Consider the following 15,846-nt stretch of genomic DNA (forward strand, 5'->3'; position numbering starts at 1 on the left):
CCCCGTCCCTTCAGGAGAGGGATGCCCGGGGATGGTGGGCACCGAGGGAGGGCGGCCGCGGGTCGTGGGGCGTTGCCCGCCTGGTCAGAAGGGCGGCTGCGGGGTGGTGGTGGAGCTGTGGTACGTTTCCCGCAGAGGATAGACAGTCACAGAATCGTAGGGTTGCTGAGGTTGGAAGGGACCTTTCAGATCATCGGGTCCAACCGTCAACCTAACACTGACAAAAACCATCGCTAAGCCCTGTCTCTAAGCTCCACATCTGCCCGTCTTTCAAATACCTCCAGGGACGATGATTCCGCCACTTCCCTGGGCAGCCTGTTCTAATGTTTGTTACCCCTTTCAGTGAAGAACTTTTTCCTCATATCTAATCTAAACCTCCCCTGGTGCAACTTGAGGCCATTTCCTCTTGTCCTATCACCTGTTACCTGGGAGAAGAGACCGACCCCCTCCTCACTGCACCCTCCTTTCAGGTAGTTGTGCAGAGTGATAAGGTCTCCCCTCAGCCTCCTTTTCTCCAGGCTGAACAACCCCAGCTCCCTCAGCTGCTCCTCGTAAGTCTTGTTCTCCAGACCCTTCACCAGCTTTGTTGCCCTTCTCTGGACTCACTCCACAATCTCAATGTCTTTTCTGTAGTGAGGGGCCCAAAACTGGACATAGTACTCAAGGTGGGACCTCACCAGTGCTGAGTTACAGGGGAAAGAGAGCTGAGATGCTGTTGATGTTCAACTGCCTGGAATGGGCAACAAGCATGGCCATGTGCTGTGGCCCCCCCAGTGAGTCAATGTGGAGGCTGCATAAAAACAGCACCGCTGCAATTAACCTCTGGAATCCACTCGTTTGTGATTAAAGATGATCAAGAAAACCAGGTTTTTTGGTTTTGGAAGGGTGATGAACCCCTGGTTGGGGAGCAGCCCGTTGTGTTCCAGCTGCATGTGGGAGGACCTGCTTCTGCAAGTTGCAGTGTACCTTCCCGCAGAGCGAAGTGCAAGATGTTCTTCCTGAAAATGATCAGAGTCAAGTTCAGTCTTCAAGTTAACATCGTCCAGTTGCCAGGATTTATATATTTTATAAAGCCTTTTAAAAAACCCAGTCACTTGAGCCATTTCCAAGACTGTACTCTGTATTTGCCAGTGTTTATTTTTCAGCATGTATACAGCATGTGTAATGGGTATACAGTTGATTTAGGAAAAGGCTTTTGTTTCAGCTTTGGAGTCATATTGAACTTAATAATCTCTTGTATGCCTTTCCTAGTCAGTAAAAGAAGGCACAGAGAAGGTGAAGAGGCTTTTTCTTATAATCGAGATAGCGAGTCTGGAAACAAGGCAGAATTGCAGTTCCTTCTGTCTCAGAAGTCAAATTTAATCTAATTAAAAATGTATGTGACTGTAATAAAAGCATACATCCAATATTTCTGTTTCATCCTTTAAAACTATTGTGTATTTTATCAAACTTCTTGACTTGTTAGCATGCCATCTTAAATTTCATGGAAGAACTGAGACCATCTCTGAACTAAGCTAAGCAAGGTTCCTTGCAAGTCAAACTCCAAACAAGCTTTTTTCATGGGGATCTGCAGTGCTTTACTTAGCGCTTAAAAACGTGGTTTACTCTGATCTTCTCTGTAGAGTCAGTGAAGAAATCAGTAACCCCTAATATAAATAAAGCTTTCAGCTTACAGGCAGTGGGATGGGTGTTTTACTCTGCAGAAGAAGACATCCTGTGGTGAAACTGCTTCTTGGAGTGGTGAAGAGAACAAGCTTATGTGAGATGTGAGATGATTCGTTCATTACACTTGCCCTAGCTGTGATCATGTAACGTTGTGATTAAGCTTTGTACTTTTAAAATTATCTTCCACAACTTGTCATGGCTGAACTTTCTGGCTACTGGGGCGGACTGGTGCTGGGGCTGTTCAAAAGGGGCAGATCTACGTGAAATGAGATGCTACCTACATGTTACCTGCCTGGGCTCTGTGCTAGCCAGGCCTGCAGGCTGCAGGCATAGTGAAATGCCCCCGTGCTGAAGTCAGACACCTCTGCAGTCCTTTAGTGGGCATTATCCCCACGTACTGAGGAGGTAACACACCTTTAGGAGGACCACATGCAGACCCCTGGCACACTGCAGCCTTGCTTTCTCCTTGTGCTTGGGAATCCTCTTGCTTTTTCTCTCCAAAGGACGGTGTGTTCTGCCACGGCCACTGGAGCTGGGCATCAGGTCACAACATCTGAAGCAGATCAGCTGCTGATCGGCCTGATTTTACTCGGATGAACCAAACTTGCTTGAGTTTGTTGACTAAAGGTCTATATTTGTGCAGCCAAAGGTTATGAGCTGTATTCCAAGTGTTGCATGCCTGTGACGAGCTCACAAGCGAAGTGTTCAGACCACAGTTGGCTGTAGGCCACTAAAAGTATTTCTGTCTTTTATAATTTTCAGTTGTGTTTGTGTCTTGTTTTGGTCTGAAGCGCTGATATGGAATAGCATTAAAGACACGTGGGGTGCATTGCTGAGTGAGACAAACAGTATTTTTTGCTTTGTAAATATTTGCAGACATGACTATACAGAATAGGATCTAAGAGCACACAATACACTGGGGGTAGAGTCTTCCAACAGTCTCTCTCAAAATGCACAGCAGGGATGAAAACGAATTTAATATTATGTCCTGGGTTGATACCATGATTATTATGTTGTGGAATTAAGAGAGATACTGAAGAGGAAACAAGGTCTGTTCAGCTCTTTAAAAAAATATTGTATCTTGGCAAGTCCAAGACCACTTGCGCATTTTACTAAAAAAGAAAACAATCCTCTGGATTCCAGTTTTCTGTTACCTCCAAGCGGGATAAACTAGTGATGCTGCATATAAAGAACTTTAATATGGAGGCTTGGTCTTGCTTCTGGCCAAAACAAACCTTTGCACTGTGCATGATTCAAGACTGTCTTTCTTCTTTTAGGCTAAAAGAAGTTGGCCCATTTGTAATTGCTCTTACTTAAGACGGAGGTTGCTCTGGAAAGAAATCTATAGGTGAAGGGCAGTACACACAAAAAAAGTGCTATTTAATGACTACCAAACCTAACCAGACTGTACTTCCTGCTGAAGATATTAAGAATATAAATAACCTGCTTACAAGACATCCTCTTGTCCTAGTGGAAGGACGGGCATTGATGACTCAGCTGTCCAGTGTAGCACTAATCAATTTTTTAAAGTGTCCTGGAGATGCCAACCACATTTATAGCACATGCAGTGGTATTTACTTAAAGTGTTTATTAATGCCATTACCTGTTAAGTCCTTTGAAGTTCATCAGAGTAACACACAGAGGGCTTCCAGATGCTTCCATCGTTCTCTTTGGCTCAGTTTCCCAGTTTACAGTATGCAGGTAATACTGCCTAATTACAAGAAGTCTGATACTTTGTTTCTGCTATTTTGGTTGTTTATGTGTACTTGGAGATGAGAAATGGAGATGAAAAGTGCTAAGTAACATTTACTGTGTTGTGTCTAACCAACACATCAATTTCTCGTTCTTATCTGTTACTGAACAAACTTCTCTATGAATGCCCAATCTAGGAAAGTATGCCTAGGCTGTATACTCAGACTAAGCATCACTAAACATAATTTAAACTTTAAAATCCAAAGTTTAAAGGAAAGGCAGAACAGAACAGACAGCATAGTGTCAAATCATTTCAGTATGTAAACAACTGAAAGCCATGGAATCAGTGTCTTCTGATGTGGATTCGAAACCATAACATCAGACAACTTGAGATAAGATTCTGGGCTCTTGTGGTTTTCATTTTGAATCCAAAAAATTAAGAATTTCCAAACTTCAGTTGGCTTGTGCACCACCAAAATGCAAAGAAAAATTTTACTTTACCATTCTGGGGAAATGGGAACAGCTTTTGGCTCTTTGATGGCGTGTCCAAAGGAATGTGTGCCATTAACTCTACCCTCCCTTTCCCTGCCTAAGCACAGGAAAAAGCATTTGATGATTTGGGTAGTATTCTCTCACCAAATAGATGTTAACTGTCTTCTCTTGGGAAAAGACATAATTGGGGGTTTCTTTCATATCAATTTGAAATGGCTCTTCTATCAGTAGTGTTAGAGGGACCTCAGTTTTGGAATGTATTTATTGAGTTCTTATACTAGGCTTGTATACATGCTTTTTTTCAAGGGACTCTGGTAACAATAAATGGTGTCAACTGGAAAATAGCTAAATTTGCATTATTTTCTTGACTGTTTTGTAGGTTTTGTAAAAAGATAACGTATTTCAGCTTCATCAGATTAAAAAAAAAACTGTGGTAATGCACTTTGGTCTACAGTTGTTTAACTTTGATGTGTCTCTTATCTGTATAATTAACTGTTTGGACTGAAGTATCAAAGGATGTTACATGAGAATTCAGACGCTGACTCAGCAGCAAGGAGCATGGAGGAATTCTCTAAAGGAGCTTTTATCAGGCAGATGTATATCATATAGTGAAAGTCACTTCACTTACAAACTCTGCAGCCAGTCTTTCAACACTTCTTGTTTGGTTTTTTAAAATATATATGTGTGAAATTAAATTAGGCCAGGTAGTTCTTAAAAAGAGAAGACTTGGTAATTATATTGCTTTGACTCTTAGAAACTGAACACTGATGAAAATCTAAAATAATGGGCCTTTTTCACTGTGGTCCCTCAGAGAGGTTTTGTTTTATAAAACACCTAGGTAGGAATACATATAAATTGAAACTCACGGGGAATCATTAATGCAGTAACATTCTTCATGTACTTAACTTCAAGCATCTTTATAGTTCTATTACAGTCAAGGGTGTTGGTCCTGCAGGATTCTGTGATACTGAAGCTTTTAAGTGGGACAGTGTCCAGTTAAATTAACTATATCTTATGATGAAGCAAGAGTACAAGTATTTGCAAAATGTATCATAGGCATGAATGTTATATACATGCATATACAGAATAAACATACATTTTATCTTTTCTATATTACCTATATATATAGGTAATATATAAGTATAGGATATTGTACATGCACATGTGTGGTACATAAATCAGAGAACACAAGGACAGCGAAATGAGAATAAGCACACAATATAATTGATTCCCAAAAAAAAATTGTGCCCAGGGAATTTTTTTCAGAATAGTCACTCAGACACACACACAGACACGTGCGCGCAACAGTTTTGTTTAAAAATGTTTGTCAGTTTTCTAGGTTGTGAGTGGAAGTTCTGAAAGTAATCTACATGTTATTAAAATTTTTACTAGATAAAAAGGAACTTACAGGAAAAAAGGATTATTGACGGCAGAAATTCTTTCAACAGAATGATGTACAAATTTACTATACCAGTCACTCCTTCTTTAGACTGGGTGTAAATATTACATAAAAGGAACAGATCTGCAAAATGTGCATTATTTATACAGCAAGAAACTCTTTGGGGAACAGTAAATTAGAAGGGCAGGGAATGGCTTTCATTTCATACCTCTCACAGTAGTATTTACACAAAAGGTGCAACAGAAGTGTATATGTTTTATGTGTCAGTCTTTTCATATGGATAGTCTTGCTTATATTAAAATATATCTGCAGCAAATTACAGACTGATCTGTTTAACAGCAAATAAAATATCTTCCAGGGCTGGCTCTGAACACAGGAAAAGTTGCCTGTGATAACAGAGTCCAAAAGGCTTCAAAGCATCCAGCTCCTCGTTGCCTCCAGTGCGATACTGCAGACCTCCAGAGGTCCCTGCCAGCCTCAGCCATTCTGTAATGGCACCTACTGGAGCTGACAGAGGGGTGGCCATGGGTGGAACACATCCTTCCCAGAAGCAGCAGTTGCATTTCCCATCTCTTCTCTTCTGTATCCTTCTCCCCCTTTCCCACTCTTCCCTTCTCCCATGTGCATCAGTAGCAGGAACCCGAAGTCTGGTTCTCCCACATCTCTGGGCCTAGCTGTGTTCCTTCTCCTTCCTCCTCCATTCCTTGTATAGCAACATTCAGTTTTGCCTAGTCAAAACTGAGAAAGCCTGAGTTAGCTCTCAGTATTCATAGCGTGTTCCCAACCCTAGAGAAGGGCTGCCTGCCCCTGCCTGCTCTGGCTTTTGTGGACCTGCAGGGATTTGACACCAGGCTATCAAGTGAGTCCTAAGAAATGCCATGAAGGCTCTGTGTTGGCATTCTCTGTAGTAAAAAGTTGCCCACTAATGCAGGAAAATTTAGTAGTACTTCTTTTAGTTAGTTGACTCAAGAATTGCCTCCAAAAATCCTGGTATTATAGTTACGAGGTTGATTACATTGCACCACATTTTGGATAAAAGAGACCACTTCTATTACCACTTCTGGTGAGGAACTCTTGGCTAAAATACTGGATTGTGTTAGGTTACTTGGCAGTTTGTTTCGAACAAATCTCCTGTTTACAAAGCTAAGGAAATGTCCTGTTTACAGTGTCAAACTGGCTAGATTTTCTTTTGGGAGTTTGCGCTTGGCTCTTATATTTTTGGTAGTGAATAAATCCTGCATGATCTCGAGCTTCCTATTGTACTTGAGTAATCTACAATTTCATGCTTCCTTTTTGATCTCTGTCCCACGCTGTGAACGCCAACATCCCCTATTTCTGCTTTGGCAGTCAGAGCCTGCATACTTGGAGATGGTGCAGGGGGACACACTTTTACCTTCTGTACAAACTTCCTGCCAATGTATTTTAGCCCTGCTGTGCATTAGGTCTTGATGGTGTTAGACTCTGTAAAAATATTTGTTAAACACTAGGTCCATGAAAAACTTGAAAAATAGCTGTCTTGACCTTCATTGCACTGAAGGCAATGACAAAACTTCCATCAGTTCTTGCTGCAGGAGGGTCTGGTTCACAATTTACATGAATTAATACAGGATAAAGGAAAATGCTTAGCAATTCAGTTACAAGTTTCTCGTGGAGTCATTTAGGTTGGAAAAGATATTTCAGATCATCGAGTCCAACTGTTAACCTGACACTGCCAAGTCCACCACTAAACCATGTTCCTAAGTGCCACATCTACAGATCTTTTAAATACCTCTAGGGATGGCTACTCAACTGCTTCCCTGGGCAGCCTGTTCCAGTGCTTGACAACCCTTTAAGTGAAGAAATTTTTCCCAGTATCTCTAACCTAACCCTGCACTGGGACAACGTGGGGCCATTTCCTCTTGTCCTGTCACTTGTTACCTGGGAGAAGAGACTGATCCCCACCTCACTACAACCTGCTTTCAGGTAGTTGTAGAGAGTGATAAGGTCTCCCCTCAGCCTTCTTTTCTCCAGGCTGAACAACCCCAGTTCCTTCGGCTGCTCCTCACAGGACTTGTTCTCTAGACCCTTCACCAGCTTCATTGCCCTTCTTTGGACGCGCTCCAGTACCTCAATGTCCTTCTTGTAGTGCAGGGCTTAAATAGGTAAGCTTTGCAATACTCAAAGTTAAGATAGTCAATTAGTGTCCATGCACAGAAAAAAACCAAAAAGCTTTGCAGTGATAGAGATGGAGGAGTAACCGATGTAGTTACAGATTGTGTAGCAAAATTACAAAACAAAGCCTTGTAGGTTTATTGTGTCTGGCTGCTTTTTCTCTTCTACTGACAATCTTACGTGTCATCCACAGGATATCCTACAAGAGACTAAAGCTGCAGTACATTTCTAAACAAGACCTTAAGGAAACCTGTCAGTATTTTTCAGTGTCTTCCATTGTTTCTGTTTGTTTTTTAGTTTTAAAGAGGCTCCAAGTGTAATATGCGTGGGGATTTGTTATTGTTTCTTCTTGGATCAGTTGCAGAAGATTTTTCTCATAGTTCAATGTATCTCTAATCTGATGTGACTCACCACAGAAGTGGATTGAGGATAAAGGAGAGACCCAGACTGCTTAGAGAGAAGGAATAAAAATAGGTACACAGAACATAGATTACCAGAGCTACTGTGGGATTTGGAAACCTGTTATGTACTGTTGTGTCCTTAATTTTTCAACCAGAAATTTTCTTGAAAGATAAATCCTTTGCTTTAGCAAACCAGTGACAGACAAGTTGCATGAAAACGTCAAGTAGGTGTTAATAATGCCATTAGATTCTTTGTGGAAATGGACCAACTCAACTTCTTAATCACGATGTCTCAGCAGGGATAAACACTGATGGGAGTGATTTCACTAACACATCCAGATGTCAGCATAAGGGTTTAAGACCGCATGACAGAAGCCTGCAGAGAAATTGCTGCTTTGAAATGGATAGAAAGCCCTAAAGTTTATTTTCCTAGGTCAGGTTGTAGGCCTGTTCCCTTGCCGCTGTAAGGTGCCTTCACGTTGCTGTGTTAGGTTGCTGAGCGTTGGGAAGTCAGGATAGGGAGATGCTGGTTTGCTTCATTGCTGTCCATGGGGTGTGAGCTGGAGCTCCCTGTGCCTGCATGGATCATTGCTGTCCACTGCTGTTCGGGTAGGATGGCTGTGTAGTTTGAGAAGGGGAAAGATATTCTTCGCTCATTCTGTCCTCATAAAGGCAGAGAACAGTTCTTTGCCTGGATAGACTTGGTTTTATTTTTGTTGGCAGTTAAGACTTGCCACCTAGGAGAGCCTAATGACGTGGTGTGCATTTCTTACCAATTCCCATAATTCATTAGACCCTGGAAAGGTGGGAGCTAAAGTTAAACTCTTCTAAGCAAGAGAGAAAATTCTTGCACCATACAGTAGCGATCTGGCTGCTCCTAGTATACGTGATCTGCTTTTCCATAATTAGCACCTCCAAATCAGTTCTCTAGCAATGTACGCTGTGTTTACTGCACTGTGTGCTCAGAGTGTCTTGAGTGGTGCCTCTGACAACTGGATGCAGCGACAGCCCCACTTCTGCAGCACCCTTGAGTGATGCCAGGGTGTCTTGGGTCTGTCCTTGGACCTGCAGGGCAGAACTAGGTTTTGGTGTTACCTCCCCATCCCCATACATACTGCCTGCCTTCCAGCAGACTTCAAGAAACGAGTAATTTCCTTGGCAACATGACAACAAGGAAACAGGCATCAATCCAGAAAAGAAACTTGTTTTTACTGCGGAGGAACCTCATGCCATACCCCAGTGCACACCTGAGGACTGGTCCTGGACCTGCGTTGTTCCCGCAGTGGCAAGCAGAGGAGTATGAGAAGTAGATCAGTGTGACTGTTCAGCCTGCTTTTTCCCCAGTCTGCTGACTGGTCACAGCACACGTAGTAGGTTTTCACTGGGCAGTGTTCATGCATTTGATGACATTTTTCTGTGGACAATAACACTATATGGCAATACCTTCGTGTTTCACTGCAGGGGTTGAACCCTGGAAGCTTGGAAGCACCACTAGCAGCAGTCACTGCATGTGGGCAAAGACTGGAGATCCTTACCAGGGTGCAGCCATCCTTAGAATGCTGTGGCCTTGTTGCCTGTGCTGTCCCACCTCCTGTCTGCTTTCATGGTCAGAGTTGCCACCGTTTTTGCAGTCTCAGAGCTGTGTGATGTACTGAGGTGAAATAACGGGGCATGTGGATAGCCATTTTTGGGGAACAGAGAATCATACAAAACAGCAGTGTGATGTTCTGCATAAAAATCTTGGCTCTCACATGCTTGCCTGAAAATAACTCCTGTGCTGTGGGAGTTAAACAGCAGCCTCCTCCCCAAAGAAACCCCAGAACAAAACATGGAAAGCTATAATTCTGGTCTTGTTTCTTTGCACGTTTGTGGATTTGGTTTCATCTAGTACATAAAGAAGTAGAGAAAGGCCGTGAAGAAGAAATTATAATGACTTGATATGTCAGTTCAGTTTATTTTTTTGAAGAATGACTTTAAAGGCTTTTTTATCAATACATGTAGGATATTTTTCAAGGCTTACAGGTGCTGCCTTTTAATTTTGTGCAAAGATCTTGTCTCAGGATTTCTCTCTGCAGCCTTACAATGACGGTGTCATTTCCTGATGATATGGCTATTTTTTTGTGCCATCACCAACTCTTGCAGGACCTAAAGTCCAGCCTTGTCAGGTAGATTGCTTTTCAGCTTACCTTAGGCAAGCCATTAGTCAAAATAATGACTGAGGGGAAAAAAGTGTCACCTGTTTTTCTTATCAGAAGAGAGACAGAATATATTTCTATATATATGCTGTTACAATGAAGTGATTGCAAATTTAAGTACACATCGTTGTAGTTTTGACAATGTATTTCTAGCACTTTTTTTTTCAGAAAGGCCTTCAGAGATGATTGGCCAAAGCAGAACAGAAGTACCCAGAGATGCCTTGTTTCTTTCTGGAGAGGATAACCAGCCTGGTCACCTAATGGGCCTTCCGATTCCCTTCTATTCACATGGTTAGGAGACAACCATTTCCTTTGCTTATTTATTATAAATCAGAATTTTAATTTTCATTTTACAGTTACTGCGGCTAAAGCAAAGACTGTACTTAAAAGATGAGCCAGCATGAAGTCCACAGTGCTATCATTATATTTTGCCAGTTTAAAATTTCTTACAATTACCACATAAAATAGGGGATCTGATGGCAGCACATGAATCCAGGCAGTTCTGTAAATTGGTTTTGACAGAGGTTCTTACCCGTGCAGCAGCAGCTGGCAAAGCTTCTCAGAAAGCATGAGTGGGACTGCTGGAAGAGCTGACTACAAGAAACCCAGGGAGCTCCTGCGAGGGACTTAGCTGAACTTCTGTAAGAAAGCTACATCCACATCCGAGATACACTGTGCTTGCTTATCGTGGATAATAACAATAAGTTCGTACTCGTAATGGTTGCTGAATTTTTTCACATGGAATGCCCATTTTTTCCTGTACATATGCACCATTTCTGTTAAAAGGTGGTAAATTTTTATTTCAGTGCTGACATCTGAGGCACAGAAAAACAAATTTGAGAGTAGACTGACAATACCAAGAGCTGAAGATTTCTAGTACCTGTCAAATCACCACATTTACTACACTGAAAACAAAGCACTGCCCTCACAAACCGTTTGCCAAATACAATGAGGCAAAGGAAAGCAACCAGAAAGAAAGGGAAGAAAAAAAGATTTTAGCAACAGAGGTATTTGCATTTCAGTTCTTGCCAGGACGAAAAAAAATAATAATTGTGATTAAACATATGGCATTAACCTGAAACATATTTTTAAAATGAAATTCAAAGTCACCTTAGGTACGAAGTGGAATTGATTACGCAGCCTTGTTAAATGTACATAATAAAGAAAACAGAAGAACTAAAAATGTTACCTTTCCTTTTGTTAGATTAATTGTAGGGCCAGACACAGCAGGACTAAAGGGTCAAACCAGGCAAGGTGAGCATGTGCGTTACCAGCCATGTTCCAAGTGTCAGAGGGAAGATGGGGAGGGAGCTGCAGCCCTGCCGTGGTGTCCTGGTTAATCTTCCCCTGGGGTGTACAAGCACAGTGCAATAGAAAGGGTGTCGCAAATGAGGACTAAAGCAGAGAGGTGGAAGAAGCTGGATAGTGTGTTAAGAGTGCTCTTCTCCCTGCTGAAGTACCTGCTCCGTGTCCTGCTAATGAACGTGGAAGGGCATCCTCTTGTTTCAGTGAGTCCTCCTGCCTCCTCCCCTCTGCCCAAAGGACGGAAGCCACATCTTAGCCCTGTGCCAGCAAGCAATCTGATACGTCACTAAATTTGACTTTCTGCAGTTCCTCCATGTGGTACTGCAGCTTTTGCTAAGAAAAACAGATGATGTGGTTGGTCTCCATATTCCTCATTGAGCCACGCAGGAGAGACAATCCATGTGCACCTCACGTGAGGCACGTGTATCTTTGGTGTCACTTTGTGTCTGTGAGTGCCATTTTCACTTCCAGTGGAAGATGGACAGTGGGTGTAGATCCCGTCCTCACCTTACTCCCAAGGCTGGGAATAATGCAGTTTTAAATATTGTGTGATTGTGCTCAATTCATACAAAAGTAATTTGCTGTAATTGTGACCTTATTAGCATAGTGTGATTTCAGCTGCTGTTCACCTCTTACTAATGATTAGCAAATAAAATGCTAATCTATTTTACAGGTTTTGTGTCACAAAAGTTCAGGTATTCAGATGACTTAATTAGCACCTGATTTCTGCACTAAACTTAATCTGAGAATTTTTAGACATCTTTGCTGAGAAGCATCAAGCTGTTAGTGCCACTGTGGTTTGCGTGAGGTCTGCATTTCCAGTATTAACTGGTATTCCTAGATTCATACTCTATGGATTCATACTTAATTCATTCCAGTAGAGGAGAAATAGAACTGGTTAATCTATGTATAAAATAATTATGGCTTTTCTCCCTTGTGGTTGGCAGAGGAGAAAGGAATATTACAGAAAACATGAAAGGCAGCATCTTCATGTGTGCTTTCCTCTGGATCTGGTAGCTGGAGACCGTCCTGTATACGAAGAAGCATATGTTTGAGGAATCTTGAGAGAAAACAGTTTTTGGCATTGGGTTTCAAATCCATCAGGATGGCTCAGTCAACACTTGGGCAGCAGCTGACATCATCTAATTTTAAGCACGTAAATGATGAGTTACTCTTTTATGAGCTGTATTATCCTCTAGTGATTACTGATCTCCCTGTGATTATTCTGGCAACTTTTAAACTAAAATACAATGGATACAGTTCAGAGAGCTTTGGTTGTCCTCCCCTTGGATAATTCTGCTGCTGCAAAGGTGGTGCAGGCTTGCCCCGATGAGGGTGTTAAGTGAATGCCTTAGGGCTTCTTTAGAGATATTTCTGCTAGCAAGTGCGCTCAAGAATCTAGTTTTGAGATCTTAACCATATTCTGTAACCTTCTGCATCTGTTTTTCTAAGAGAGAAGCAAGTCTGTGTGATTCTGTATATGCATGTACCTGTGTGTGCAGCAGCGTCTATCTATGGAAAGGAAATCAAATGCCATGCAGTATTACTTGATTCTAGAGTAAATATCTGTGTTTCCTTAGAGCATTCTGAAGATGATATGCAGCTTCTATGCTGTAACATTTGTGTTTCATTCCTTTGGCTCTTCCTGTCAGAATAATTTGAGAGCAATCCTTTTTTATTTGCCTCTGTTTTTGAAAAGAGTCCTTGCTATGGACCAAATCACATTATAAATCAGTGAGAAGGTTCCTATGTCACTTACAGTTCGGATTTCTCTCCAGGCAGTGCAAAGTGTTATAAATTTATTTCATAGAATCATAGGATAGTCTGGCTTGGAAGGGACTTCAAAAGATCATCCAGTTCCAACCCCCCTGCCGTGGGCAGAGACACCTCCCACTAGAGCAGATTGTCCAAAGCCCCATCCAGCCTGGCCTTGAACACCTCCAGGGATGGGGCATCCACAACTTCCCTGGGCAACCTGTTCCAGTGTCTCACCACCCCCACAGTAAAGAATTTCTTCCTAATATCTAATTGAAATCTCCCTTCTTTCAGTTTAAAACTGTTATCCCTTGTCCTATCGCTACACTCCCTGATAAAGAGTCCCTCCCCATCTCTGCTGTAGACCCCCTTTAAGTACTGGAAGGCTGCTATAAAGTCTCCCTGGAGTCTTCTTGCCTCCAGGCTGAACAATCCCAACTCTCTCAGCCTGTCCTCATAGGAGAGGTGCTCCAGCCCTCTGAGCATCTTCATGGACCTCTTCTGGACTTGCTCCAAAAGGTGATATCCTTCTTATGTTGGGGCTGCCAGAGCTGGACACAGTACTCTTGGTGGGGGTCTCATGAGAGCAGGGTAGAGAGGTAGAATCACCTCCCTCAACCTGCTGGTCACACTTCTTCTGATGCAGCCCAGGATGTGGTTGGTTTTCTTGGCTGCGAGTGCACATTGCTGGCTCTTGTCAAGCTCATCCACCAATCCCCCCAAGTCCTTCTCCTCAGGGCTGCTCTCCAGCCATTCTCTGCCCAGCCTTTATTTGTGCCTGGGATTGCTGTGATGCAGGTGAAGGACCTTGCACTTGGCCTTATTGAACTTCATGAGGTTTGCATGGGTCCACCTCTTAAGCCTGTCAGGGTCCCTCTGGGTGGTATCCCTTCCCTCCAGCATGTCAACCGCACCACACAGCTTGGTGTCGATGGCAAACTTGCTGAGGGTGCACTCAATTGCTCCATCCAAGCTGCCGATAAAGATGTTAAACAGCACTGGTCCTAACAGTAAAGAATTTCTTCCTAATATCTAATTGAAATCTCCCTTCTTTCAGTTTAAAACTGTTATCCCTTGTCCTATCGCTACACTCCCTGATAAAGAGTCCCTCCCCATCTCTGCTGTAGACCCCCTTTAAGTACTGGAAGGCTGCTATAAAGTCTCCCTGGAGTCTTCTTGCCTCCAGGCTGAACAATCCCAACTCTCTCAGCCTGTCCTCATAGGAGAGGTGCTCCAGCCCTCTGAGCATCTTCATGGACCTCTTCTGGACTTGCTCCAAAAGGTGATATCCTTCTTATGTTGGGGCTGCCAGAGCTGGACACAGTACTCTTGGTGGGGGTCTCATGAGAGCAGGGTAGAGAGGTAGAATCACCTCCCTCAACCTGCTGGTCACACTTCTTCTGATGCAGCCCAGGATGTGGTTGGTTTTCTTGGCTGCGAGTGCACATTGCTGGCTCTTGTCAAGCTCATCCACCAATACCCCCAAGTCCTTCTCCTCAGGGCTGCTCTCCAGCCATTCTCTGCCCAGCCTTTATTTGTGCCTGGGATTGCTGTGATGCAGGTGAAGGACCTTGCACTTGGCCTTATTGAACTTCATGAGGTTTGCATGGGTCCACCTCTTAAGCCTGTCAGGGTCCCTCTGGGTGGTATCCCTTCCCTCCAGCATGTCAACCGCACCACACAGCTTGGTGTCGATGGCAAACTTGCTGAGGGTGCACTCAATTGCTCCATCCAAGCTGCCGATAAAGATGTTAAACAGCACTGGTCCTAATACCAAACTCTGAGAAACAACACTTGTCACTACTCTCCAGCTGGACATCGAGCCACTAACTGCACCTCTTTGACTGTGACCATCCAGCCAGTCTCTTTTCCACCAAGTGGTCCATCTGTCAAATCCATGTCTCTTATATTTAGCGACAAGGATGTTGTGTGGGACAGTGTCAAATGCTTTGCACAAGTCAAGGTAGATGATATCAGTTGCTCTTTCCTTATCCACCAGTGCTGTAACCCCATTGTAGAAGACCACCAAATTTGTCAGACACGATTTTGCTTCAGTGAAGCTATATTGGGTTTAACCGATCACTTCCTTTTTTTCCATGTCTTTAGCATAGTTTCCAGGAGGATCTGCTCCATGATCTTGCTGGGCACAGAGGTGAGACAGACTGACCTGTAGTTCCCCAGGTCTTCAACAGTCCCTGGTAGTGTGCGTAGGATCTAAACTGACGCTCATCTCTGAATATCTGGGACCTAACTCCAAATTCAGCTGGCCAAATGATATAATTCTGTTAACAGGCCCTACAGCCTTCTATATAAACTCTATCCAAGACTTTTTATTGTTCTGATAGACATAGAAAAGCAGGTCACGCTTTTTTGCCTGTAAAGATTTGGAGCTGTCTGGACATAAAACTTTTATACTACAGTAATAAATGTGTTGTTCTCAGCTATAATTATGTTTTATATTTCAGTGAAAATCTTTCTAATCCTGTGTTGTTTTGAAGAATTGATGTCATACGATCTTGATAAAATTAATAGCCTTGTGAAGGTCTATTTACTTTTTGTATTGTTTACGTATATTGCACTGCAAACCGAATGCTGGTGGGGCTGCTATGCTCTGGAGACTATTGTGCACAAATCTTCATAAAATCTGCAAATTTTTCTTTATGATTAGTTTTTGAGGGAGTTTTTTCTTACATATAGGACTCGATTGTGTAATAAAAACATTGTTAATCAAAAATGCATGCTTTCTAGTTTGAGAAAGAGACCCATTTGAAATCATGACAGCTTATTCGAA

At 42.7% G+C, this 15,846-nt stretch overlaps 1 protein-coding gene across 2 annotated transcripts in view; it reads left to right on the plus strand.

Annotated features, from left to right (window-relative positions):
• PDGFD (platelet derived growth factor D) overlaps positions 1-15,846 on the plus strand; it is a 145,509-nt gene that overhangs the window by 748 nt on the left and 128,915 nt on the right. The gene's annotated exons all lie outside the window — the stretch shown is intronic.

Source organism: Calidris pugnax, unplaced genomic scaffold (genome assembly GCF_001431845.1).
Source record: "Calidris pugnax isolate Ruff unplaced genomic scaffold, ASM143184v1 scaffold20, whole genome shotgun sequence".
NCBI classification, from domain to species: domain Eukaryota; kingdom Metazoa; phylum Chordata; class Aves; order Charadriiformes; family Scolopacidae; genus Calidris; species Calidris pugnax.